At 43.7% G+C, this 26,588-nt stretch overlaps 1 protein-coding gene and 1 pseudogene across 2 annotated transcripts in view; both read right to left on the reverse strand.

The window, feature by feature from the left end:
- The window catches only part of ZFP64 (ZFP64 zinc finger protein), a 97,773-nt gene that overhangs the window by 23,602 nt on the left and 47,583 nt on the right, over positions 1 to 26,588 (reverse strand). The gene's annotated exons all lie outside the window — the stretch shown is intronic.
- LOC700055 (endoplasmic reticulum resident protein 29-like) lies at positions 3,959 to 4,870 on the reverse strand (annotated as a pseudogene).

Raw genomic sequence — 26,588 nt, forward strand, 5'->3', positions numbered from 1 at the left:
GTTGTGCCCCAAGCTTGCCCGAACCTGAGAATCACGTGGGGGCCCTTGTTTCAAAAAGACCCAGCCAGGCTCTGCTCCGAGTTTTTGGGGCGGGGCCTGAGAATCGGTATTTTTAACAGCGCAGCGTATGAGTTTTACGGGGTCCCGGTCCTGGGGGGTTAGCAGCATCTGTAATGAGCCTTCTATGAGGTGAACATTGGCGAACCCCGGGGCAGGGCCTGCGAGAACAGCATTTTTTGCTTAATTGTTTCCATTTCTTAAACGCTGACCTGTTTTCCTCAAACTTCCCTTTGATTTTCAGGTTGTGAATCGACTTAGGGATATTTGTGTAATGCCGGGTGAAGTCATGTCAGGTTCCATTTCCGAGACTTAAACTTTTTTAAAAAAACAACGCTTCAAGTCTTCTTTGGGATGTATGTGTAGTTACACGTATCTGTAAAGACATTTGAAAATATATACACGTGGCCGGGTGTGGTGGCTCATGCCTGTAATTCCAGCACTTTGGGAGGCTGAGGTGGGCGGATCACATGAGGTCAGGAGTTCTAGACCAGCCTGGTCAACATGATTAAACCTTGTCTCTACTAAAAATACAAAAAATTAGCTGGGCGTGGGGGTGGACGCCTGTAATCCCAGCTCCTGGGGAAGCTGAGGCAGGAGAATCACTTGAACCCGGAGGTGGAGCCGAGATCGCACCACTGCACTCCAGCCTGGGTAACAGAGTGAGACTCCATCTCAAAAAAAAGAAAAAAGAAAAAAATATATATATATAATGTATATGTGCACACACACACTCATGTTTATCATGTCTCCTTTTGAGGAGACTAGATAAACAGTGGTTGCCTCTGGGGAAGTTGAAGAGGGGTGTGTGAGGGATATGGGAGACATCTGATACCCCCTTATACTGCTTGAGGTGTGTACGTGTGTTTGTATTGCTTTGTTGTTATTTCACCTCAGGTGTACACAATCAATCATTGGTACATGAGGTATTATTACTGCCCTATTGTTAGCCTACACTTGTACACCTGCCTACATTTTTTAGGCTGCTTGCTTGCACCCTGTTTATTATGACATAATAAGTACCAGGGAACCTACTGCCCCGAAGTAGGACCTTAACCACAACCTACATCTCTCTTTATATGGCCTCCTGATGTCCCCTCTCCTCCTCTGCCCTACAACTGAATAACCATCAGCCTGACTCCTACAGATCTCATTCATTTGCTTTAGCACGTTTTATTGTACCTACATTTATTCCTTAAAAAAATACAATTTTAATATTTAAAGAATATAAAAGGGTATATAATCTTCCAAGAATAACTTTTTTTCACTTAATATTATTTTGCTAAGATCATCCAAATTGCTGTCATTGTTTAATTGATTTTGACTGCTCTGTAAATATTCCACTGTGTGAAAATGCCAGTTTCTTCACCTACTCTCCTGTTGATGGGCACATGGGCCTTTGCCAGGTCTTTGCCATTGTGAACAGTGCTGCTTTGATCTTTCTAAAAAGTGTCAGAGTTTCTCATGAGTGAATATATACCTTGGGGTAGTATAAGAGATAATGCCAAAATGATTGTATTAACTTATACTTCCCCAGCAAGGTATAAGAAATAACATAGGTCAGGCTCAATGGCTCATGCCTGTAGTTCTAGAACTTTGGAAAGTTAAGGTTGGTGGATCACTTGAGCTCAGGAGTTTGAGACCAGCCTGGGTGACATGGCAAAACTCTGTCTCTATAAAAAATATACAAAAATCAGCTGGGTGGGTGACACACATCTGTGGTCCCAGCTACTCTGGAAACTGAGGCAGGAGGACGCTGAGCCTTGGAGGCTGAGGCAGTGGGCTATGTTTGTGCCACTGCACTCCAGCCTGGGCAACAGAGTAAGAACCTGTCTTGAAAACAAACAAAATACCCAAAATGTGAAGCCCATTCTTTCTCACACTCAGGATTATAAAATGTCTTGATTTTTGCCAACTATATTGACATAAAATGGGGTCTCAGTATAGTCTTGACTTGCATTTTCCATGTCGGTATACTTACAACCAAAAGCAAACTGAAAATTGTAAATGTGTTCCACAAATATAACGACAACTGATAGTCTTATTTTTGAAAAAAAATTGTTTTTACTCTTTTGCAAAACATCCAGAGTTCTAGTCCTAAATTAAGGTTTTGTGTTTTTTTTGTTTTGTTTTGTTTTGTTTTTTTGAGACGAAGTTTCACTCTTTTTTTTTTTTTGAGATGGAGTCTAGCTCTGTCGCCCAGGCTGGAGTGCCGTGGCACGATCTCTGCTCACTGCAAGCTCCGCCTCCTGGGTTCATGCCATTCTCCTGCCTCAGCCTCCCGAGTAGCTGGGACTACAGGCGCCCGCCACCATGCCCGGCTAATTTTTTTGTATTTTTAGTAGAGACGGGGTTTCACCGTGTTCGCCAGGATGGGCTCGATCTCCCGACCTCGTGATCCGCCCGTCTGGGCCTCCCAAAGTGCTGGGATTACAGGTGTGAGCCACCGTGCCCAGCCGAAGTTTCACTCTTGTTGCCCAGGCTGGAGTGCAATGGCACGATCTCAGCTCACTGTAACCTCCACTTCCCGGGTTTAAGCAATTCTCCTTGCTTAGCTTCCCAAGTAGCTGGGATTACAGATGTCCACCATGACGCCTGACTAATTTCTTGTACTTTTAGTAGAGATGGGCTTTCACTATGTTGGCCAGGCTGGTCTCAAACTCCTGGCCTCAAGCAATCCATCTGCCTTGGCCTCCCAAAGTGTTGGGATTACAGGCATGAGCCACTGTGCTGGGCCACCATGTTTGGTTTTGGTTTTAATGGCTTTATTTCAAGGCTCAAAATTAAATATCTGAAAATAAAAAATCTTACAGGGTCTACAGATGCAAATGAAAGCAAAGTATCATTGGCTATGCATAATCAGTCATGATTCTCCTCTTTCAGTCCCATTTGCCAATTACACAGGTTGACTATTCTGTTGAAATCCAGCTAGTAAATTTTCATCTTCCCTCATAACCAGGAGCTTCTGCAAATTAAAGTGAAGAAGACACATCACTATATTGTACCTGGAACAAATGGATTTCAAACCCAGGGAAGCTCTTTTTTTAAAAGATGTTTAAACAGGCTGGAAAAATCTGTTTGCTGGCTGAGTGCAGCGGCTTATGCCTGTAATCCCAGCATTTGGGAGGCCAAGGTGGGTGGATCACCTGAGGTCACGAGTTCGAGACCAGCTTGGCCAACATGTCAAAACCCCATCTCTACTAAAAATAACAAAAATTAGCTGGGTGTGGTGGCACGTGCCTGTAATCCCAGCTACATGGGAGGCTGAGGCTGGAGAATCACTTGAACCCAGGAGGCGGAGGTTGCAGGGAGCCAAGACTGTGCCACTGCACTCCAGCCTGGGTGACAGAGCGAAACTCCGCCTAAAACAAACAAACAAAAAACCTGTTGTTAAGTTTAAACACATAGATTGAGGTTCTCATAGGTGACTTTTCATTGTTTTCAGCAACAATATCACATAACAAGGGAATCATGACCAAACATGCATTTAAAAGTACTTTCTCCATAGGATGTTTCTGTTGAAAACTAGTTACTTCCTCTTCTTCATATATTGCCTTTGTCCTGATTTTTTTTCCCCCCCACTTAAACAAAACACTGAAACTTTAATTGAACCAGAATTACACCTGTCAAAGATCTGGGCCGTATACTCCTAACTCTTCTCTATAGCACCAGTTCCTTGTGAGGGGTTATTTCATCAGCCACCTGAGTAAGTGCTCCAGCTATCCCCAGATCAGCTAGAGACATCCCAAGCATGGCCACATCAGCATCAATGTCCAGGCATACTCAGGGTTCAGAATCGTGGGTTAGTACGACTTTTCCCACCACCCCCTTCTATTCCACAAAGGGACTCACAGCCAGCAGGTTAACTCTTCCCTCCCCACCCCTACCAAACCCTGGAAAACCACAGAGAGCCTTTTTACAGCTCCTCTTTCTCAGCCCACTTCTTCTGGAAGGCAGTTAGGATGTTGAAGCTCTTCTGGAACTCCTCCTTCTTCCGGTCACTCAGCTCGTTCTTCTCAATCAGCCTGGCGATCCATGTCATCTCTGATGCTGGGAAGTCCTCCCCTAGGTCTAAGATTTTCCCTATGATCTTCAGGTGTTGCTTGGCCCAGTTCTTCTCAGTCTCCCTCACACTTGAGAGGTGGTCCTGCCCTTGTTTCAAGAGGGCCTGGCGGGCCTCCACTCCAGAGGCCCTGACGAACTCCCCAGCCAGGGCGTCGTACGCAGGCAGGCCACCAGGCCACCAGGCCACCAGGCCACCAGGCCACCAGGCATCCCTAGATAGACGCATTTCCCCTTCAGCCAGCGCTGGATGGCTCCAACCTTAACTGCCCCAGTACATGGGACTGGGTTCTCAAAGTCCTCCTCCCAGAAGAGGTAGAAGACCGGGTAGCTCTCCTTGTGCAGCTTGTATGTCTCACTCAGCTCCATGTTCAGCTTGTCACCATAATCTGAGATCCCCGTCTCTGCCACCAAGAGATCATCGCTGGAATCCAAGTTTCCAGGAAGACGCCTGAACTCATCCTGCTTCTCACCATAGCGGTACTGGGTGTCGAACTTCACCAAGACGAATCAGCTTTTGGGAATGACCTTGTAGAAAGTGACCGTATCCAGGGAAAGGGCACCCTTGGTGTGCAGGCCGCTGCCGCCATGCGGACGGAGAGGAGCAGGAAGCCCAGGAGAAGGGGAAGCAGTGGGGGGAGAGAGACGCGGAGTGGGGCACGGCAGCAGCCATATCGCTGGGTTCCGCAACCGGGAGGTGGGGAAACTGTAGTGGAGAATGGCCCAAGTCAGCCGTCAATTTTTTTTTTTTTTTTTTGAGACGGAGTCTCGCTCTGTCGCCCAGGCTGGAGTGCAATGGTGCGATCTTGGCTCATCGCAACCTCCGCCTCCTGGGTTCAAGCGATTCTCCTGCCTCAGCCTCCTGAGTAGCTGGGATTACGGGAATGTGCCACCATGCCAGGCTAATTTTGTATTTTTAGTAGAGATGGGTTTCCCCATGTTGGTCAGGCTGGTCTTGAACTCCCAACCTCAGGTGATCCGCCTGCCTTGGCCTCCCAAAGTGCTGGGATTACAGGCGTGAGCCACCTTGCCCAGCCTGCAGATTTTTTTTTTTTTTAATAGTTGTTAGGTAATCCCCTTTGTTCACACAGAAAGTTAATAAATTTTCAAACATTATCGCTTTGTAGAAGAAAAATGGAGAATATCTGTAATTCTCACAATGCTTAAGTATTTTGCCAAGAGATAAACAGCATACTTCTGAATTATACAACAGATTTTCCTGGCCACTCTACCTCTCTTTACAAACATAAAGATTCCAGAGGCAGGATAATGTAGTAACTAAGGGCACATTCTGGAGCCAGCCTGCGTTAGAATCCTGGCTCTGGCTAGGCACGGTGGCTCACACCTGTAATCCCAGCACTTTGTGAGGCCGAGGAGGGTGCATCACTTGAGGTCAGAAGTTTGAGACCAGCCTGGACAACCTGGTGAAACCCCATCTCTACTAAAAATACAAGAAATTAGCTGGGCATGGTGGCGAGCACCTGTAATTCAGCTACTCAGGAGACTGAGGCATGAGAATCGCTTGAACCCAAGAGGCAGAGGTTGCAGTGAGCCAAAATTGAGCCACTGCACTCCAGCCTGGGCAACAGAGCAAGACTCCATCTAAAAAAAAAAAAAAATCCCTGCTCCTCGCTCTGGCTCTGTTCACATCCCACTTGTGTGATCTCGAGAAAGCTGTTCCGTGTCCCATTTTTCTCATTAATAAAATGGCAATGCCAAAGGTGGCTTGAGGATTAGTGAATTTATATATGTAAATGGGTACAGAACGACATGTAGTACGTAAATGTAGTACGTACATGTAGTACTCTAAGTATTAACAGTTGGTGTGATAATGGGGTAAGAGTTATAGTTATCTATGAAAGTAGCACTCATCTGTAATTGGTTATTCCATTTAACTAGGCACAGTTACTGTTTTACATGGAAATAGATTTGAAGCAAACAAGCACATGTGACCTTATTCCACTCTTCTGAGTTGCAGAATTCCCATGCTTTCACAGTTTCAATCCACATATTAAATGAGGAAAGCTTACTCTTCTTTTTAAAGAGAAAGAGATAATAACAAAGTATCAATACAGTGTTGTTTCTGATTGTCCTGGGCCTCTGGGGATGTGGGCACCCTGGTTGTGTTCTCCTACCTTTTTGTTGTTGTTGTTGTTGTTGTTGTTGTTGGGACAGGGTCTTTCTCTGTTCCCCAGGCTGGAGTACAGTGGCATGATCTTGGCTCACTGCAGCCTCAACTTCCAGGTCTCAAGTGATCCTCCTACCTTAGCCTCCCAAGTGGCTGGGACTACAGGCACATGCCACCACACCCAGGGTAATTTTTTTTTTTTTTTTTTTTTTTTTTTTTGTAGAGAATGTGTTTCACCATGTTGCCCAGGCTGGTCTTGAACTCCTGGGCTCAAGTGATCCTCCCACCTCGGCCTCCCAAAGTACTGGGATTACAAGTACGAGCCACCATGCCTGGCTGGGTTCTCCTTCCTAAGCATCCTCATTAAACTTGTATCATTAATACTACCATTCTCTACTGTGACTACCAGAATGAACAAATAAATGTTTATCCAGGCACAAATGATTCCCCAAAGGGGTGTAAAACTAGACAGGAGGCCGGGCATGGTGGCTCATGCTGTAATCCCAGCACTTTGGGAGGCTGAGGTGGGTGGATCACGAAGTCAGGAGATCCAGACCATCCTGGCTAACACGGTGAAACCCCGTCTCTACTAAAAATACAAAAAATTAGCCGGGCGTGGTGGCGGCGCCTGTAGTACCAGCTACTTGGGAGGCTGAGGCAGGAGAATGGAGTGAATCCGGGGAGTGGAGCTTGCAGTGAGCCGAGAACGTGCCCCTGTACTCCAGCCTGGGAAACAGAGCAAGACTCTGTCTCAAAAAAAAAAAAAAAAAAAAAAAAAAAAAAAAAAAACTAGACAGGAACAAATCTTATTTATTGATCATCACACTTGTCAGGAATTCTTTTTTTTTTTTTTTTTTTGAGACCAAGTCTCACTCTGGTGTCCGGGCTAGGGTGCAGTGGTGTGATCTCGGCTCACTGCATACTCTGTTTCCTGGATACAATCGATTCTTCTGCCCCAGCCTCCCAAGTAGCTGAGATTACAAGGCGCTCGCCACCATACCTGGCTATTTTTTTTTTTTCTTTCATTTTTAGGAGAGACAGTTGACCAGGCTGGTCTCGAACTCCTGAATTCAGGTGATCCACCTGCCTCGGCCTCCCAAAGTGCTGCGATTACAGGCATGAGCCACCATTAGTTCATTCGATAACAATTCTTTGAGCCCACTTTATTGCCTGGCTCTGTTCTAGGTGCTGGAGATAGAGTGATAAAGACAGACAAGAGCCAGAAGGGATTCACAGAAGTAACCAGAGAATGTACAAGGTCACTTTAGAGAACAATAGGTGCTATGATCAAAATATTGTGGTAGTGTGATCGGGAGTGACTGGGTGGTAGCGGTGGGTACCTGATTTTCGCTATAAGTGACCTTTGAGCTAAAACACGAATGTAATAGCCAGCCATAGAAGGAACCAGGGAGAGAGCGTTCCCAGGGGAGGGAGGAGCAACAGCAAAGATTCTTTTAAGAGACCAACTTTGGTATGTTTGAAGCAAGTTAAGGAGATTCAGGGGCTAGGTAGCTCCCAGATAAGAAAAACATGATATGTAAAAATTTGAAAAAAAAATGTTCAAGGTCACTTATGATTAAAGAAATGTTAGTTCAAATAAACGGAAATGCTAGTTTTCGCCTGTCCCGATAGAAAAGATTAAACACACACACATGCTGAGTGTAAGCCAGCTATTCCATGCCTATGCTGTATTTTTCAAACTCACTGTGCAGAGAAGTCACCTGGGGATCTTGTTAAAATGCAGATTCTGATGCCAGTGTGTCTCAAAATGTAACATGTATACAGATCACCTGGGGACCTTGTTAAAAGTCACATTCTGATTTCAGTGCTTCTCAAACTTTAATGGACAGAGGAGTCACCCGGGGATCTTGTTAAATGCAGATTCAGGGCAACAAACATGGAAGGGGTTACTAATTATAAGGGAATGGCTAGTAAAGCTCATTCCCACTGTTCTTTTCACCTATCGGATCAATAAAAATTAAAAACACTCAGAACATCTGTTAGCAAGAGTGCAGGGAAATTGGTTTTCTAATGCATTACTAGTGAGAGCATGAATGTTTATAGCCACTTTCGAGGGCAATTTGGCAATACGTTTTTAAATATGTCCTGCCAATCTATCAATTCTGCTTTCCATCTATTCTCCTCCAGAGAAACATTTGCACAGGCACACAAGGGAGAATGTCCAAGAATGTTTGTTGCAAGTCATTGTTGTAGCAAAAAAAAAAAAAAAAAAAAAAAAAGAAGAAAGATCCATCCTCAATGTCCAACAATAGGCAAGTGGCTACATTAAACTGAGGTTTAGCCATATCATGAAATACCAGGCCAGATTTATGAATATAAGCATGCTTAGATCTCTAAGATATATTGCATTAAAGAAAAAAAAGCAAGGCCCACATAGATATATAGATCTAAACACATACTCCAATCTATACATATTTTCTTTGTTTTTTTTTTAGGCAGAGTCTCACTCTGTCGCCCAGGCTGGAGCACAGTGGTGGTGTGATCTCGGCTCACTGCAACCTCCGCCTCCCAGGTTCAGACGATTCTCCTGCCTCAGCCTCCCAAGTACCTAGGATTACAGGCATGTGCCACCACGCCCGACTAATTTTTGTAATTTTAGTAGAGACAGGGTTTCACCATGTTGGCCAGGCTGGTCTTGAACTCCTGACCTCAGGTGACCCACCTCAGCCTCCGAAAGTGCTGGATTACAGGCGTGAGCTACTGCGCCCAGCAGGCTGACTCCAATTTTGAAAGAAGTTCTACTGTGGTTAAAATGCTATCAAACAGCATTGCATGTTACAGATAAATCTTTTGTGACAGGAAGTGTTAATTGATGCAGAAAAACTTCATTGTTGTCTTATTTTAAGAAATTGGCACAGCCACCCCAACATTCAGCAGCCACCACTCTGATCGGTCAGCAGCCATTGACCTCCAGGCAAGACCCTCCACCAGCAAAAGGATTATGACCCACTGAAGGCTCAGATGGTCACTAGCATTATTTAGCAATAAGTATTTTAAAATTAAGGCATGTACACTATTTTTTAAGACATAATGCTATTACACACTTAGTAGACTCCAGTATAGTGTAAATATAACTTTTTTTTTTTTTTTTTTTGAGACGGAGTCTCGCTGTGTCTCCCAGACTGGAGTTCAGTGGTGCGATCTCGGCTCACTGCAAGCTCCACCTCCCAGGTTCATGCCATTCTCCTGCCTCAGCCTCCCGAGTAGCTGGGACTACAGGCGCCTGCCACCACGCGCGGCTAATTTTTTGTATTTTTAGTGGAGACGGAGTTTCACCGTGTTAGCCAGGATGGTCTCGATCTCCTGACCTCGTGATCCACCTGCCTCGGCCTCCCAAAGTGCTGGGATTACAGGCTTGCGCCACCACGCCCAGCCTAACATATATTATTTGATTGCAGATACCTTCATACTGTTTTGTTAGTACCTGGGCCTCATAGGCATTGGAGCCCTGGTTTCAAAGTCACTTTAAGAATGAATGGGTTTCGCATGAGTTGACATGAGTGATTTCTGAATCTCCAGCCCCTAGAGGGTGGCATGTCTGTTACAGAGAAGTAGCTTGTACACAGTGGTGCTTAGTAAACTTTTTTCTTTTCTTTTTTTTTTTTTTTGAGGCGGAGTCTCGCTCTGTCGCCCAGCCTGGAGTGCAGTGGCGTGATCTCGGCTCACTGCAAGTTCTGCCTCCCGGGTTCACTCCATTCTCCTGCCTCAGCCTCCCAAGTAGCTGGGACTACAGGTGCCCGCCACCACGCCCAGCTAATTTTTTGTATTTTTAGTAGAGATGGGATTTCACTGTGCTAGCCAGGATGGTCTCAATCTCCTGACCTCGTGATCCGCCCGCCTCGACCTCCCAAAGTGCTGGGATAGTAAACTTTTCTTAAATGAATTCTGATTAAAAGATACATTGTTAAATGTAAAAAAAAAAAAAAAAGTCAGACTATTGGCCACTATGTAGAGTAAGAGCCCATTAAAAAGGATGAAGAAAAAAACTGAAACAGAAAAATAAGCTTGTGTCTGGACAGAAGTTTTCTGAAAATGCACAAAAGAAGCCACTACAAGTGATTGCTTTTGGGGAGCGGAGTTGGAAATTCAGTGCGAAAAGGAGAATAATTTTTCACCGCATATCACATTGAAATCTCTGAATTTCTTTTACCCTGTGCATGTATTACTTTTCAATGAAAAATTTACTGTAATAGACAGACATATGGTAAAGCAAAATAGTAACATGTGAATGAAACAATTTTGTGGTATTGAGTGTTTACTAAAAAATTCAGCTTTGTTGTATGTTTGACGCTTTTTACAAAAATATTGTAAAAAAGCAAACATTTTTTACTTTATTATTATTTTTTTGAAACAGGGTCTTGCTCTGTCACCCAGGCTGGAGTACAGTGGTGCAATCACTGCTCGCTGCAGCCTTGACCTCCCAGGCTCAATTGCTCCTGCCTCAGCCTCCCAAATAGCTGGGACTACAGGCTTGCACCACCATGTCTGGCTAATTTTCTTTCTTTCTTTCTTTCTTTTTTTTTTTGTACAGGCTGGTCTGGAACTTCTGCGCTTAGGCATTCCTCCTGCCTTTTCCTCCCAAAGTGCTGGGATTACAGGTATGAGCCACCACGCCCAGCCTAAAAATTTTTACTTTACAAAGTCCTACCACTATGATGAAATCAAAGGCCAGCCCTGAAGCACATCCAGCTCTCAGAGGGAAGGAAAGCATTCGTGGTGTGCTGGGGAATCTTTCAGCATAAAAGCACCAAGTTTTGTTTGCACTGTTCACGTGAAACCATCTAAGCTGGTGTCCTTGACAAGGGCAAGGGCTGAGCTCACAGCAATGAATTCTACGTTGGTATGGTCACAAATTCAGCCCAACTGGAGTCCTCACTGTTGGTGACAACAGATGCAACCAGAGCTTCTCTCTCTGGGAATGTATTAACTACAGTTTGTTGATTACATACACCAGAAACTAACACTGACCAATTAAACCAGGGTGGAAATTTATAGCAGCATATGAAGGAGCTGAGATCATCAATGGGAGGAGAGGAGAGCCAGGCTCAGGTGATGGGCAGAAAGTGAGGCGGGCCTAACAGCCATAACTATGACCAAGGCACTCTTCCAAGACTGCCTATGATGCTCCTGGCGGCATACTGGAACTGATGCACTGGGAGCCCCTAAGCTGCACCCCACTGCCCAGAAACCCTGCAGCAGCCATCATACACTAGTTAAAGCTCTGCTGAAATGCTGCTACTGCGAACAAATATTAATCTCTTCCCACAGTTTTGTGTGCTTCCTTGGTCTTGGGTGGCAGCAGCTGCCTGGCCAAGCCTACATTCCATGCTTGTTGTCCAGCTACTAGGACGTGGGAGGAGCAGCTGGTGCCTGCCAGCCTGTACAATGCAGGGTGGGTCACTATCTTCCACTGAGATGAACATAATGACTGATGCCTCTGCACAGGGAGACGGTGGACCTGAGCAGCCCTAATGATGACAACTATAAGCCACCGATGGCTTAACACAAGATATACTGGGAAAACAAATGATTAGAGCTGCCATTGAACATGGCTACATTAATTGACTGCCTACTGTGTGCCAGGTACTTAACAACTTAACATGTTTTTTTTTTTTTTTGAGACAGTCTCACTGTGTCACCCAGGCTGGAGTGCAGTGGCGCCATCTCGGCTCACTGCAAACTCCGCCCCTTGCGTTCAAGTGATTCTCCTGTGTTAGCCTCCCCAGTAACTGGAATTACAGACACCCGCCACGACACCTGTCTACTTTTTGTACTTTTAGTCGAGACGGCATTTTACCACGTTGGCCAGGCTGATCTCAAACACCTGACCTCGGGTGATGTGCCTGCCTCGGCCTCCCAAAGTGCTGGGATTTCAGGTGTGAACCAGCACGCCCGGTCCACAACATGTATTGTTTTATTTAATTCTTCCCTACAACATTATAAGGTAGGTACTTTTACTATCCCCATTATAGAGAAGAAACAAATTGGGGGAAGTTATTTCACTCATCTGGGTCAGATAATCTGGGAAGATGTGGAGCTGGAATTTGAACCCAGTTACTTTCTGACTTCGGAGCCCTTCGCTTAACCATTACCCTCTACTGTCAATCAGTCTAGTTCTCCATGGGCCTGTTTAAAACTACAACTCAGGCTTAAAAGGTCTTTGAATGACAGCACCTGCCTGCTTAAAGGTAATTTGGGTGCGTCTGTACTGTCTACACCAGATTAGGTTGAAAGATGCTCTGTAAAGATGACTGCTGGTTGGGTGCAAGAAATTTTAATACTGAGAAAAATGTAAATTCTCATTGAGTATTCAACATATCAGTCTTTCAAATCAGTCTGAAGTCTGACTCTCCTTCTGGAGACACATGGTAACTTGGATTTGGCCCAAAATGAATAGAATCCTCTTTAGGATTTTATGTAAAGTCTCATAAAAGCTTAGGCATCTCCAACACCTTATTCCTTTTCTGCATCTTCTCCTGTGAGGTGCTGAGTCTTAGAGCCAATAAGGAACTCAGTGCCTTTAATGAAAGACACCGTACGGAGGCAAGCAGGTGGTGGGCAAATTGGGTGGGGACTCCTATGGGCAGGTTTTCTGTCAGTGGAAAGAAGTTTTCTTTTTCTTTCTTTTTTTTTTAAGAGGAAGTTATATGGTTAGGTTTGTCGGAATTTTTTTTTCTTTTTTCTTTCTTTCTTTCTTTTTTTTTTTTTTTTTAAGATGGAGTGTTGCTCTGTTGCCAGGCTGGAATGAAGTGGCCTGATCTCGGCTCACTGCAGCCTCCACTTCCCAGGTTCAAGTGATTCTCCTGCCTCAGCCTCCTGAGTAGCTGGGATTACAGGCATGCACCACCATACCCAGCTAATTTTTGTATTTTTAGTACAGATGGGGTTTCTCCACATTGGCCAGGCTGGTCTCAATCTCCTGACCTTGTGATCCGCCGGCCTCGGCCTCCCAAAGTGCTGGGATTACAGGCGTGAGCCACCGCACCCGGCCCAGAATTTTTTTTTAAAGGAAGTGATATGGTTAGAAATTTTTTTTTTTAAAGGGAAGATTTTTTTTTAAAGGAAGTGATATAGTTAGGCTTTGTGTCCCCACCCAAATCTCATCTTGAATTATGATCCCCATAATCCCCACGTGTCAAGGGAGAGACCAGGTAAAGGTGACTGGATCCTGGGGGCAGTTTCCCCAATACTGTTCTCATGATAGTGAGTTCTCACAAGAGCTGATGGTTTTCTGAGGGGCTCTTCCCCTTCCACTCGGCACTTCTCTTTCCTGCCTCCTTGTGAAGAAGGTGCCTTGCTTCCCCTTCGCCTTCTGCCACGGCTGTAAGTTTCCTGAGGCCTCCCCAGCCATGCTAAACTGTGAGTTGATTAAACCTTTTCCCTTTATAAATTACTCAGTCTCACACAATTCTTAACAGCAGTATGAAAATGGATTAATACAGGAAGCAAGACAAGAAGACAGGATGGGAAGAAATTTTACAAAGACAAATACTGTTTTCACCAGACTTGTGTTGAGAGTGACTTCAAAGCAGTATTGTAGTGAAAACGTGATTTTCACTTATCCAGATATCGAACACTGTCTTCAGCATCTCAGTAGGAAATAATAAGTTGAGGATATTCACTAGTAGTCTACTACTGTTTAAGACAGTTTTTGCTATACGACAACCTCAAAATCTCAGTGGTTTTCCACATAAATGTTTATTTATTTTTTTCCTGGGTCTGTGAGTTCACTGTGGCTCTGTGGAGCTTGGCTGTGGCCTGTGGGTTGGGTTGAGGTCTGCTCCATATGTCTGTTCATTTCTGCTTAGGCCATCAGTTATGCAGGGTCTGTTCTAAGGCAGATCACTCCAGAGCAAGAGGCTGTGTCAAATTCTACAGCCACACTGAAAGCCCCTGTTCCTGGGCTAGATGTGGAGGCTCACGCCTCTAATCACAGCACTTTGGGAGGCCAAGGCAGGAGGATTGTTTGAGGCCAGGAGCTTGAGACCAGCCGGGGCAACATAGCAAGACTCTCTCTATAAATAATAATAATAGTAATAATAATAATGAAGCCCCTGTTCCCATCAGGTCCACTGATATTCCATTGGCCAAAGCAAGTCAAATGGCTTTGCCCCATTATGGTGGTACTCCACCCACCATAATGTCAATGGACAAGGTGGGTAAATATTCTGCAGCTGAAGAAAGTACAGAATTTGAGACCATTATCTAGCCTACCATAGCGACTAACATGAGGACAGGAATAAAATCATATAGCTGGGATGAGAACAGATTGATAAAGATGGACACATTTACAGTATTAATAAATGTATACCTAAACTGCTAGGGGGAAAAACCCAACCGATCTGCTTTGTGGCACGTGACTTGTTATTCTTGGAAACTGACCGGAGGGAGGTGAAATTCTAAACTGCCTTGTGTTGAGTTGCTGCACTCCACCACTGGAGGGCAGCATTAGTCACCATTTTACAGCTTCTGAGCTTGGTCTTCCGTCAGCAGCAAGGGCTGATTTCCACCTGGTCTCCCACCGTCTTTACCACTTTCAAAAGTGTCCCAGCTTAGATGATAAACTACACGATCGTCTTATATACATGGTATAACCGTGGCATTTCTTCTCCAGAAATGAACAAAATTTTCAGAAGCTAACACTCCACAAGGACCTCCGACCTCTTTTTTTTTTTTCCATTCCTTTTTTTTCTTTGAGACTGAGTCTCACTCTGTCACCCAGGCTGGAGTGCAGTGGTGCGATCTAGGCTCACTGCAACCTCCGCCTCCAGGGTTCAAGTGATTGTCCTGCCTCAGCCTCCCAAGTAGCTGGGATTATAGGCACGCACCACCAGGCCTGGCTAATTTTTGTAGGTTTTTTTTTTCCCCCCCAGTAGAGATGGGGTTTCGCCATATTGGCTAGGCTGGTCTCGAATTCCTGACCCGCCTGGTGATCTGCCAGCCTCAGTCTCCCAGAGTACTGGGATTACAGGTGTGAGCCACCGTGCCCGGCCTGGAACAGCAACTATCTTAACGAGAACATGCGACCTGGCTTCCTGATGTGCCTACTTCAGGGATTTCCCTTTTTGGTCTAATGCGCCTCGGGTAGTGGTTTCTCCCTTCTTCAAGACGGAGAAATGTCTGGGCATGGTGACTCATGCCTGTAATCCCAGCATTTTGGGAGGCTGAGGTGGGTAGATCGCTTGAGTCTGGGAGTTTGAGATCAGCCTGGGCAATGTTGTGAGACCCTTTCTCTACAAAAAATACAAAAATTAGCCGGGTGTGGTGGTGCACGCCTGTGAACCCAGCTGCTCGGGAGGCTGAGGTGGGAGGATCACCTGAGCCCGGGAGGTGGAGGTTGCAGTGAGCTGTGATCATGCCATTGCATTCCAGCCTGGGCAACAGAGCAAGATCCTGTCTCAAAAAAAAAAAAAGGAGGACTTTTCCCTGTTGCAGGAAATCACGCACTCACCCCACTGAGAACTAAATGCTAAGGCAGATTTACTGTGAGAATGCTGCAACTCAGGATCCCTCGGCTCCCCAAGGCCCCTTTTAAGTTCCTGTATTGGTAATTTTACATTTTTTTTTTAAAAAGTCTCCCTAGTTTGCATACACTTCAGGCCCCACAAAAACTGGATCCACTCCTGAATGAAAGTCAGATTTTATCCAGACTGCCTCTCTGCTAAATTTCTCATCTAGTCAGGAAAGAAGCTTGCCTGTTCTGTGTCTGGAAGCCAAGCCTTCCGAAGTAAGCCACTGAAAAACTGAACTCGAATTCACAGGTGTTTTACAGCAGTCACTGATTTATACAAGCAGGAGGTTATTAAGATATCTCAGTTTGGTGGCAAGCACCCTGTTTTAATCAAGTGTCATTGTGACTTAAGCCAGAGCCACTGGGGGACTGACAGCTTTTCAGCCCAAAGGTGCTTCTTTGTGATGCTTGAGGAAGGGTGGCATCAAGGTTCACAAACTGCCTTATGCCTTTTCAGGAGTTTATAGGCCATTCCCACAACAGGATACGGGGTGACTTGGACCATTTCAGGAAAGGGTCTCACACGTTTGTTTAATCACGTACCAACAACAATAGCAACAATAAAAAACCCTACAGGTGGTCTAGTTTTTAAACAGAATTCTCCATTCCAATATAAAAGGAAGTCATAAAATAAAATATAAATTCAATCTAATTTGAACTTATGGACCACTTGTTTTTTGTATGATCTGTGAGCTAAGAATGGTTTTCACATTTTTATTTTTATTTTTATATTTTTTTGAGATGGAGTCTCACTCCGTCACCCAGGCTGGAATGCAGTGGCACAATCTCATCTCACTGCAACCTCTGCCTCCTGGGCTCAAGCAATCCTCCCACCTCAGCCTCCCAAGTAGCTGGGACCACAGGTGCACGCCACACCTGGCTAATTTTTTGTATGTTTGGTAGAGACAGGGTTTCACCATGTTGCCCAGGCTGATCTCGAACTCCTGACCTCAAGTGATCTGCCTGCCTCAGCCTCCCAAAGTGCTAGGATTACAAATGTGAGCCACTGTGGCTGGTCTGGTTTTCACATTTTTAACTGGTTCACAAAAATCAAAAGAAAATTAAATTCTGTGAGGTGAAAATTTTATGAAATTGAAATCTCAATGCCTATGAATGGAATTTTATTGGAGCACAGCCATGCCTACTGCCCCAAATATTGACTGTGGCTACTTCCCTGCTACCCGGCAGAGCTGAATAGTTGCAACAGAGAAGAGACGACCCACAAAGCTGAAAACGTACTATCTGGCCCTTTACTGAAAAAACATTGCTGACTCCTGCTCTATGGCTAAAGGTCTTCAAATTGAGGGTTTTGTATTGTGGAAATATGCAAAGATTCCTTCCTTCCTTCCTTCCTTCCTTCCTTCCTTCCTTCCTTCCTTCCTTCCTTCCTTCCTCCTTCCCTCCCTCCCTCCCTCCCTCCCTCCTTCCTTCCCTCCCTCCCTCCCTCCCTCCCTCCTTCCTTCCCTCCCTCCCTCCCTCCTTCCCTCCCTCCCTCCCTCCTTCCTTCCTTCCCTCCCTCCCTCCCTCCCTCCCTCCCTCCTTCCTTCCTTCCTTCCTTCCTTCCTTCCTTCCTTCCTTCCTTCCTTCCCTCCCTCCCTCCCTCCCTCCTTCCTTCCTTCCTTCCTTCTTTCCTTCTTTCTTTCTTTCCTTCTCTCTCTTTCTCTTTCTTCTTCTTCTTTTTCTTTTTTTTTTTTGACATGGTCTCACTCTGTTGCCCAGTCTGGAGTGCAGTGGCATGATGATGGCTCACAGTTCACTGCAACCTTGACCTCCTAGGCTCAAGCAGTCCTCCCACCTCAGCCTCCCAAGAAGCCAGTACTACAGGCATGTGCCATCAAGCCCAGCTAATGTTTTGGTATTTTTTGTAGAGGCAGGGTTTTGACATGTTGCCCAGACTGGTCTCAAACTCCTGGGCTCAAGTGATCCTCCTGCCTCAGCCTCCCAGAGTGCTGGAATTACAGGCATGAATCACTGCCCCCTGCCAAGATTTTCAGTATATACAAGCATGATTGACTGGGCTCGGTGGCTCATGCCTGTAATCCCGGCACTTTGGGAGGTTGAGGTGAGTGGATCCTTTGAGGTCAGGAGTTCCAGACCAGCCTGGCCAACATGGTGAAACCCCGCCTCGACTAAAAATACAAAAATTAGCCAGACGTGGTGGTGGGTGCCTGTAGTTCCAACTACTCAGGAGACTGAGGCAGGAGAATTGCTTGAACCAGGAGGTGGAGGTTGCAGTGAGCTGAAATCACGCCACTGCACTCCAGCCTGGGTGACGGAGGGAGACTCTCTCTCTCAAAAACAAACAAACAAACAAAACCAGGCATGATTAAGGACATCAATTCTCAGATCCTTAACTTCTAGGCATACCTTTTCCTAAAACTGATCACCTAAGAACACACAGAGAAAGTGGCCCATTATTAACAAACCATACTGAACCAGTGGCCGGAGCCATGAAATCTGAGACATCACAGCGTCAGTGTTGAGAAGGCAAGTGATTCCATAATTGGAAAAGAAACCCAGGTTGTTTTCAGTTCTTTGTTTTTAACAAAATTGACCCAATTAATAACTGATCAATATGTGATTTTCTGGCACAGAATTCAGAAGAAATTAAAATAATCGAGAAATAGTGCTATAATAATACAATTTGTATTTCTATATTCTTATTTATGTGAATAAAACTCAGAGTTTACATAAATAAAAGAGAATTTGACACATAACTGAAAATAAACTGTATCTCATTCTAGCAACTGCTGAAAAACAGTTTTTTAAAAAAGTAATATTCATAAAGAATATGTAAGCTGACTAAAAACCAGGCCTATCTACCTCATTAAAATAGAAAAACACCAGTACATTGCTTATATTTAATAACTATTTTTCAAATTATATAATAAATGTATGTTGCTTTGGTCAAAATTCCTAATTATCTTGTTTTTTGAGATGGATTCTCATTCTGTCAACTCAGGCTGGAGTGCAGTGGCACGATCTCAGCTCACTGCAACCTCTGCCTCCCAGGCAAGTGATTCTCCTGCCTCAGCCTCCTGAGTAGCTGGGACTACAGGCATGCACCACCACACCCAGCTAACTTTTGTATTTTTAGCAGAGATGGGGTTTTGCCATGTTGGCCAGGCTGGTCTCAAACTCCTGACTTCAGGTGATCCATCCACCTTGGCCTCCCAAAGTGCTGGGATTACAGGCGTGAGCTACTGTGCCTGACCCTAATGGTAATCTGATATTGAAGAAATGTCTAAAGCTTGGAGCCCTCTGATCATAGAAAATAAAAGATGTGAATTTCAATTTATATAGCCATAATTTTGTTGCGGAGAAGTATGATGAAATAAATGATAATTTTTTAACTTTAATAATATTTCCTACTTTCAAGGCCCGCTCTCTATCTAAGAAGTTTCAGAAACTGATTCTCTCAACCTGACTGGCTAGGATGAGCCACTGCCTTGTTTTTTTTCCCTGGTAACACCATGATTTTGTCTCAACTTTGCTGGGCTACAGGACCTAGGGCATCTAAGAAATGGATCAGATTGGGATTCAACTTTTCATCTCCACCAGAACAGAGTTTAATGACTACTGAAGAGAAAAGAATGTTATGTCCAAGGATATAATTCATCTGCCAGGACAAAAGAAGTCCCACCTATGTGCCCTTCTGAGGAGCATACTCCAGGAAGTACTCTAACCAAATGAAAATGAAATCAGAGTAAAGGCACAACATACGGAAGTTGAAGGATGTAAGAAACAATGGTGAACGATGAATGCAGTAATTTTTGGTTAAATCTAAATGGAGATGGTAAACTGACTGGGAATCTGAATGTAAGTTTGCCCCATAGGGCAAAACTTAACAAAAGCCTAGAAATAAACTTATAAGTCATCTCAGCAAAACTCAGAATTTGAGGATAGGGGCTGTAGAAGATGAAGTCCAAAAGCTTCCTCTCATCAGGGAAGAATTTCTTAATGGAAGATTGAGGCATGGCTAATGTTTACTTTTTATACAGCAGTAAGCAAATATATATTTAACAATCACAATCATTGTTAGATATTGGAAAGTAGGCCAGGTGCACTGGCTCATACCTGTAATCCCAGCACTCTGGGAGGCAAAGGTGGGCAGATTGCTTGAGCCCAGGAGTTCGAGACCAGCCTGGGAAACATGGAAAAACCCCATCTTTACAAAACAAACCAACCAAACAAACAAAAATTAGCCAGGCACGGAGGCACACACCTGGAGTCGCAACTACTTAGGGGGCTGAGGTGGGAGGATCACTTGAGCTGGGGAGGTCAAGGCTGCAGTGAGCCAAGATCACTCCACTGCACTCCAGCCTGGGAGACACAGACCCTATCTCAAAAAAAAAACCAACACACAAAAAATTGGAATGTAACTGTCAGCAGAATGGAGATGAATATATACCTTTCTAGAGAAAAGAAATAAAAAGGAAAAAGGAGAAAACTGCAAACTTTAATAAATAGCAAATACTAAATAAGATGGAAGTGAATAATAGCACGTATATATTACTGTAATAAATACAAATGATTTGAATTCTCCTATCAAAGACAAGGGGAGGCTGATAAAGAAAGATACTGAATAACAGAATGGGCAGACATGAACCGGGCAAATGAAATAAAATACAAAATAAGACTTAGAACGTTATTATGAGATAAAGCATGATTTAAGGCCAAAAGCTATTATTAAATAGAAGGAACAGGTACATAAGAATAAAAGGAAAAAATGACAAAGAACATAGAATAGCTACAAACTTTGTATACATCAAATAACATATGGCAAAATATAATTTAAAAAAGCACCCTGGTAATATAAGGAAAGCTTGGTTTTAAAAATGCAATCCTCATGAGAGATTTTAAAATATTTCTTTCAGAGTTTACCAAATAGACACAAACTAAGAAAGGATTAGAAGAGCTGAATAATTCATAAACATTTAAACTTTACAGAGACTATATATTCTTCTCTAATAATCACCAAATACGTACAAAAATTGGTCATGTAAATAGCCATACAGAAAACTATTAAATTATAAGAAGACATACAAGCAGCCAACAAACATATGAAAAAATGCTCAACATCCTAATCATGAGAGAGACGTAAATCAAAAGCACCGTGAGATACCATCCCACACTAGTCACCGTGGCTACCGTGAAAAAGGCAGAAAACTAAAGATATTCGCGAGGTTGAGGACAAAAGGAAACATTTGTACACTGCTTGTGGGAATGTAACTTAGTTCTGCCAGTGTGGAAAGCAGTTCGGAGATTTCTCAAAGAACTTAGAACTACCACTTAACTCAGCAATCCCATTAGTACAAATCATTCTACCAAAGTCACATGCACGCGTATGTTCATCACAGCACTATTCACGATAGCAACATGGAACCAACCTAGATGTCCATCAGTGATGGACTGGATCAAGGGAATGTGGTACGTACACCATGGAGTACGTCACAGCCATAACAACATGAAATCATGGACTTTGCAGCAACATAGATGCAGCTGGAGGTCATTATCCTAAGTGAATTAATGCAGGAACAGAAAACCAAATACCACATGTTTTCACTTATAAGTGGGAGCTAAACATTGAGTACCTGTGGACACAAAGATAGGAACAACAGACACTGGGGCCTACTTGAAGGTGGAGGGAGGGAGGAAGTTGAGGGTTGAAGAACTACTTACTGGGTACTATACTCACTACCTGGGTGACCAAACCATTTATACACAAAACCCCAGTGACATGCAATTTACCCAGGTAAAAAACCTGCCCCCCCAAATGACATGCAATTTACCTAGGTAAAAAACCTGCATACGTACCCCCTAAACCTAAAATAAAAGTCAAAAAAATACAAAAAACAAAAACAAAACAAAGAAAATGGCATAATGAGGGAGAAAAATATTTATTTTACAGGTCACATTTTCAGGCCAAAACCCAGTAACATCAGAAACCAAAAGCCAAAATATAGTTTCACAAATTGTAATCCAGGCACACCTTGTTTGATTGTCCTTAGCTTTATTCTGCTTTGCAGATGCCCAGGTTTTTTTTGTTTTTTTTTTCTTCACACATTGAAGTTTGTGGCAAGCCCGCATCGAACAAGTCTTATGGGCACCATTTTTCCAACAGCGGGTGCTCACTTTGGTTCTCTGTGTCATATTCTGGTAATTCTCACATTTCAAGCTTTTTATTATTATTGTATCTGTTATGGTGATCTGTGATTGGTAATCTTTAATATTACTCTTGTAATTGCTTCGGGGTGCCGTGAACCATGTCCATATAAGATGGCGAAGTTAATTGATAAATGTACTGTGTGTTCTGACTGGTCCACAGAACAGCTGTTCCCATCTCTCTCCCTCTGCTTGAGCTTCCCTATTCCCTGAGACTCAACAATGTTGAAATTAGGCCAGTTAATAACCCTATAATGGCCTCTAAGTGTTCCAGTGAAAGAAAGAGTCCCACGTCTCTCACTTTAAATCAAAAGCTAGACAAGGTTAAGCTTGGTGAGGAAGGCATGTTGAAAGCCAAGACAGGCTGAAAGCTGGGCCTTTTGCACCAGTTAGCCAAGTGGTGAATGCAAAGGAAAAGTTCTGCAAAGAAATTAAAAGTGCTACTCCAGTGAACATATGAATGATAAGAAAGTGAAACACCCTATTGTTGATGTGAAGAACGTTTGAGTGGTCTGAATAGAAGATCACACCAGCCACGACATTGTCTTCAGCCAAAGCCTAATCCAGAGCAAGGACCTAACACCTTAAATTCTATGGAGACTGAGAGAGCTGAGGAAGCTGCAGAAGAAAATTGGAAGCTAGCAGAAGTTGGTTCAGGAGGCTTAAAGAAAGAAGCCATCTCCAGATCATAAAAGTGCAAAGTGAAGCAGCAGGTGCTGATGTAGAAGCTGCAGCAAGTTACCCAGAAGATCTAGCTAAGATCACTGATGAAGGAGGCTACACTAAATAGATTTTTCAATGTAGATAAAACTGTCTCCTACTGGAAGAAGACGCCATCTAGGATGTTCATAGCTAGAGAGGAGAAGTCAAAGTCTGACTTCAAAGCTTCAAAGGACAGGCTGACTTTCTTGTTAGGGGCTAATATAGCTGGTAACTTAAAGTTGAAGCCAGTGCTCATTTACCATTCCAAAAATCCTAAGGCCCTTAAGAATGATGCTAAATCTACTGTCTAGGCTCTAGAAATGGAACCATGAAGGCTGGATGACAGCACCTCTGTTTACGGCATGGTCTACTGAATATTTTAAGCCCCATGTTGAGACCTACTCCTCAGAAAATAGGTTCCTTCCACAATATTACTGCTTATTGACAATGCACCTGGTCACCCAAGAGCTCTGATGGAGATGTATAAGGAGACAAATGTTGTTTTCATGCCTGCTAACATAACCTCCAACCTGTAGCCCATGGATGAGGGGGTAATTTTGACCTTGAAGTCTTATTATTGAAGTAATACATTTTTTAAGACTATAGCTGTGATAGTGATTCCTCTGATGCGTCTGGGCAAAGTAAATTGGAAACCTTCTAAAAAGGATTCACTATTCTTTTTTTTTTTTTTCACCAGAACATCAAGATGAAGGATTCGCCATTCTAAATGCCATGAAGATCATTCGTGATTCCTGGGGGGAGGTCAAAATATCGACCTTACCAGGAGTTTGTAAGAACTTGATTCCAACCGTTATAAATGAACTTGAGAGAGTTCAAGACCTCAGTGGAGGAAGTAGCTGCAGAGATGGTGGAGATAGCAAGAGAACTAGAATTAGAAGTGGAACCTGAAGATGTGGCTGAATTGCTGTAATCTTATGAGAGAACTTGAATGGATGAGGAGTTGCTTCTTATGACTGAGCAAAGGAAGTGGTTCCTTGAGATGGCATCTACTCCTGGTAAAGATGTTCTGAACATTGTGAAAATGACAACAAACAACTTAAAATATTACTTAGCCTTAGTTGATTAAGCAGTGCCAGGGTTTGAGAGGATTGAGTCCAATTTTGAAAGCAGTCTTACTATGAGTAGAGTGATATCCAACAGCATTGGATGTTGCAGAGAAATCTTTCATGAAAAGGTTTAATTATGTCTTTTGCAGCAACACAGATGAAACTGGAGGCTGTTATTTTACATGAAATAACTCAGAAACAGAGAGTCAAACACTGGATGGTCTCATAAGTGGGAGCTCAATAATGTTTATACATGGGCATACAGTGTGGAATAATAGGCATTACAGACTCAGAAGGGTGGAAGGGAGGTAAGGGATAAGAAATTGCTTAATGGGTCTGGTGTGGTGGCTCACGCCTGTAATCCCAGCACTTTGGGAGGCCAAGGTGGGCAGATGACCTAAGGTCAGGAGTTCGAGACCAGTCTGGCCAGCATGGTGAAACCCCATCTCTATTAAAAATACAAAAATTAGCTGGGCATGGTGGCACGTGCCTGTAATCCCAGCTACATGGGAGACTGAAGCAGGATAATTGCTTGAACTCGGGCAGGGGAAGTCGCAGTGAGCTGAGATTGCGCCACAGCATTCCAGCCTAGGCGACAGAGTGAAACTCCATCTCACACACACACACACACACACACACACAGACACACACACAAATTGCTTAATGGGTAAAATGTACATTATTTGGGTGATGGTTACATTAAAAGCCCAGATTTCACCTCTATGCAATATATCCATGTAACAAAACTGCAAGCAGTTGTACCCCTTAAATTTAAACCAAAAAAGGCAAAAAAGAGGCCAGGTGCGATGGCTCACACCTGTAATCCCAGCATTTTGGGAGGCCGAGGCGGGCTGATCACAAGGTTAGGAGTTTGAGATCAGCCTGACCAACATGTTGAAACCCCATCTCTACTAAGCATATAAAAATTAGCTGGGCGTGGTGGGGCACGCCTATAGTTCCAGCTACTCAGGAGGCTGAGGCAGGAGAATTGCTTGAACCCAGGAGGCAGAGCTTGCAGTGAGCTGAGATCGCGCCATTGCACTGCACCCTGGGTGACAGAGCGAGACTCCGTCAAAAAAAAAAAAAAAAAAAAAAGGGAAAAAAGAGGAAGAGTCCATTGATGTGGCAAACTTTGTTGTTGTCTTATTTTAATAAATTACTACAGTTACCCCAACCTTCAGCAACCACAACCCTGATCAGTCAGCAGCCATTGGCATTGAGGAAGACCCTTTAGCAGCAAAATGACTGCAACTTGCCGAAGGCTCATATGATTGTCAGCAATTTTTAGCAACATAGTATTTTTAAATTTAAGTATGTACTTTTAAAAGTCACAATGCTATTGTGCCCTCAATAGACTTTAGTATAGAATAAACATAACTTTTATATGCACTGGGAAATTAAAAAATATGTGTGACTCACTTCACTGTGATATTTGCTTTATTGTGGTGGTCTGGAACCAGACTCACAATATCTCCGAAATATGCCCGTACTTGCAAAATAGGAAACGTACCTTTACAGAACCCCTGGATTCTGGTCCTATCCCCTTCAAAGCAACCAACTAACCATTCCCAAAACTGAAATAACAAAGTCTAGAAGTTTATGGAAAGAAGGGCATGTCATACAAAAGTTTATGGGGATGGATATAAGGAAAATTTTTGAATGATTTTGTAGGCAATAAAGATCACAGGATATCAGCCGAGCACGGTGGCTCACGCCTGTAATCCTAGCACTTTGGGAGGCCAGAGCGGGCCGATCATGAGGTCAGGAGATCGAGACCATCCTCACTAACACAGTGAAATCCCGTCTGTACTAAAAATACAAAAAAATTAACTGGGCGTGGTGGCGGGCGCCTGTAGCCCCAGCTACTCAGGAGGCTGAGGCAGGAGAATGGCGTGAACCCGGGAGGCGGAGCTTGCAGTGAGCCGAGATCACGCCACGGCACTCCAGCCTGGGTGACAGAGTGAGACTCCGTCTCAAAACAAAAAAAAAAGATGACAGGGTATCCTGTCAGTTCCTGGTTCTGGATTATCTGCTTCTATAGAGGTTAGTGCCCTTTAATGGTTTTGAGCTATTTTACACCTTAGGTTTTTTTTTTTTTTTTAGACATGGTCTCACTCTGCCACCAAGGCTAGAGAGTGGTGGTGCATGATCACAGCTCACTGAAACCTCAATCTCCCCAGATCAAGTGATCCTCCAATCTCAGCCTCTAGAGTAGCTGGGACTACAGGTGCACACCACCACGCCCAGCCAATTTTTTTTTTGGATAGTATTTGTAGAGAGAGGGTCTCCCCTATGTTGCTCAGGCTGGTCTGGAATGCTTGGACTCATGTGATCCTTTTGCCTTGGCCTCCCAAAGTGCTGAGATTATAGGCGTGAACCACCGTGCCTGACCATTTTACAACTTTGCAGGTTACAGAAACAGATAGTGTTGCAAATAACTCATCCACAGCACTGCAAACAGATTTCTTTTGATGGAACGCAACTGATTACTACTCTGGAGATAGTGACCAGTTTTGCATCTGTTGGTGAATTTATTTCAGCATTCCTGATTGCCTATGTAATCATGCATTTGTTGATTCTCCTTTGAGCCTGTTGTATCTTACAGATTCCTCCTTTAATTAATGAATACTTGACATGTGCTAATCTTATATTTGTATGACAGTCATGATTTTAACTCAAAAAATTATCTTTTAACACAGGTGAATGCATAATGGAAAATATATAGCTTTAAATATTGTTATTGCTAAAGACTGAATAAGTGAACTTAATATATGAAACTAGAATAACAAAATAAAATGAAAGAAAAGCAGGGGAAAGAATTATTAAACTAAAAGCTGAGGCCGGGAGCAGTGGCTCACACCTGTAATCCCAGCAC

The sequence above is a fragment of the Macaca mulatta genome, chromosome 10 (assembly GCF_049350105.2).
Source record: "Macaca mulatta isolate MMU2019108-1 chromosome 10, T2T-MMU8v2.0, whole genome shotgun sequence".
Taxonomy (NCBI): Eukaryota; Metazoa; Chordata; class Mammalia; order Primates; family Cercopithecidae; genus Macaca; species Macaca mulatta.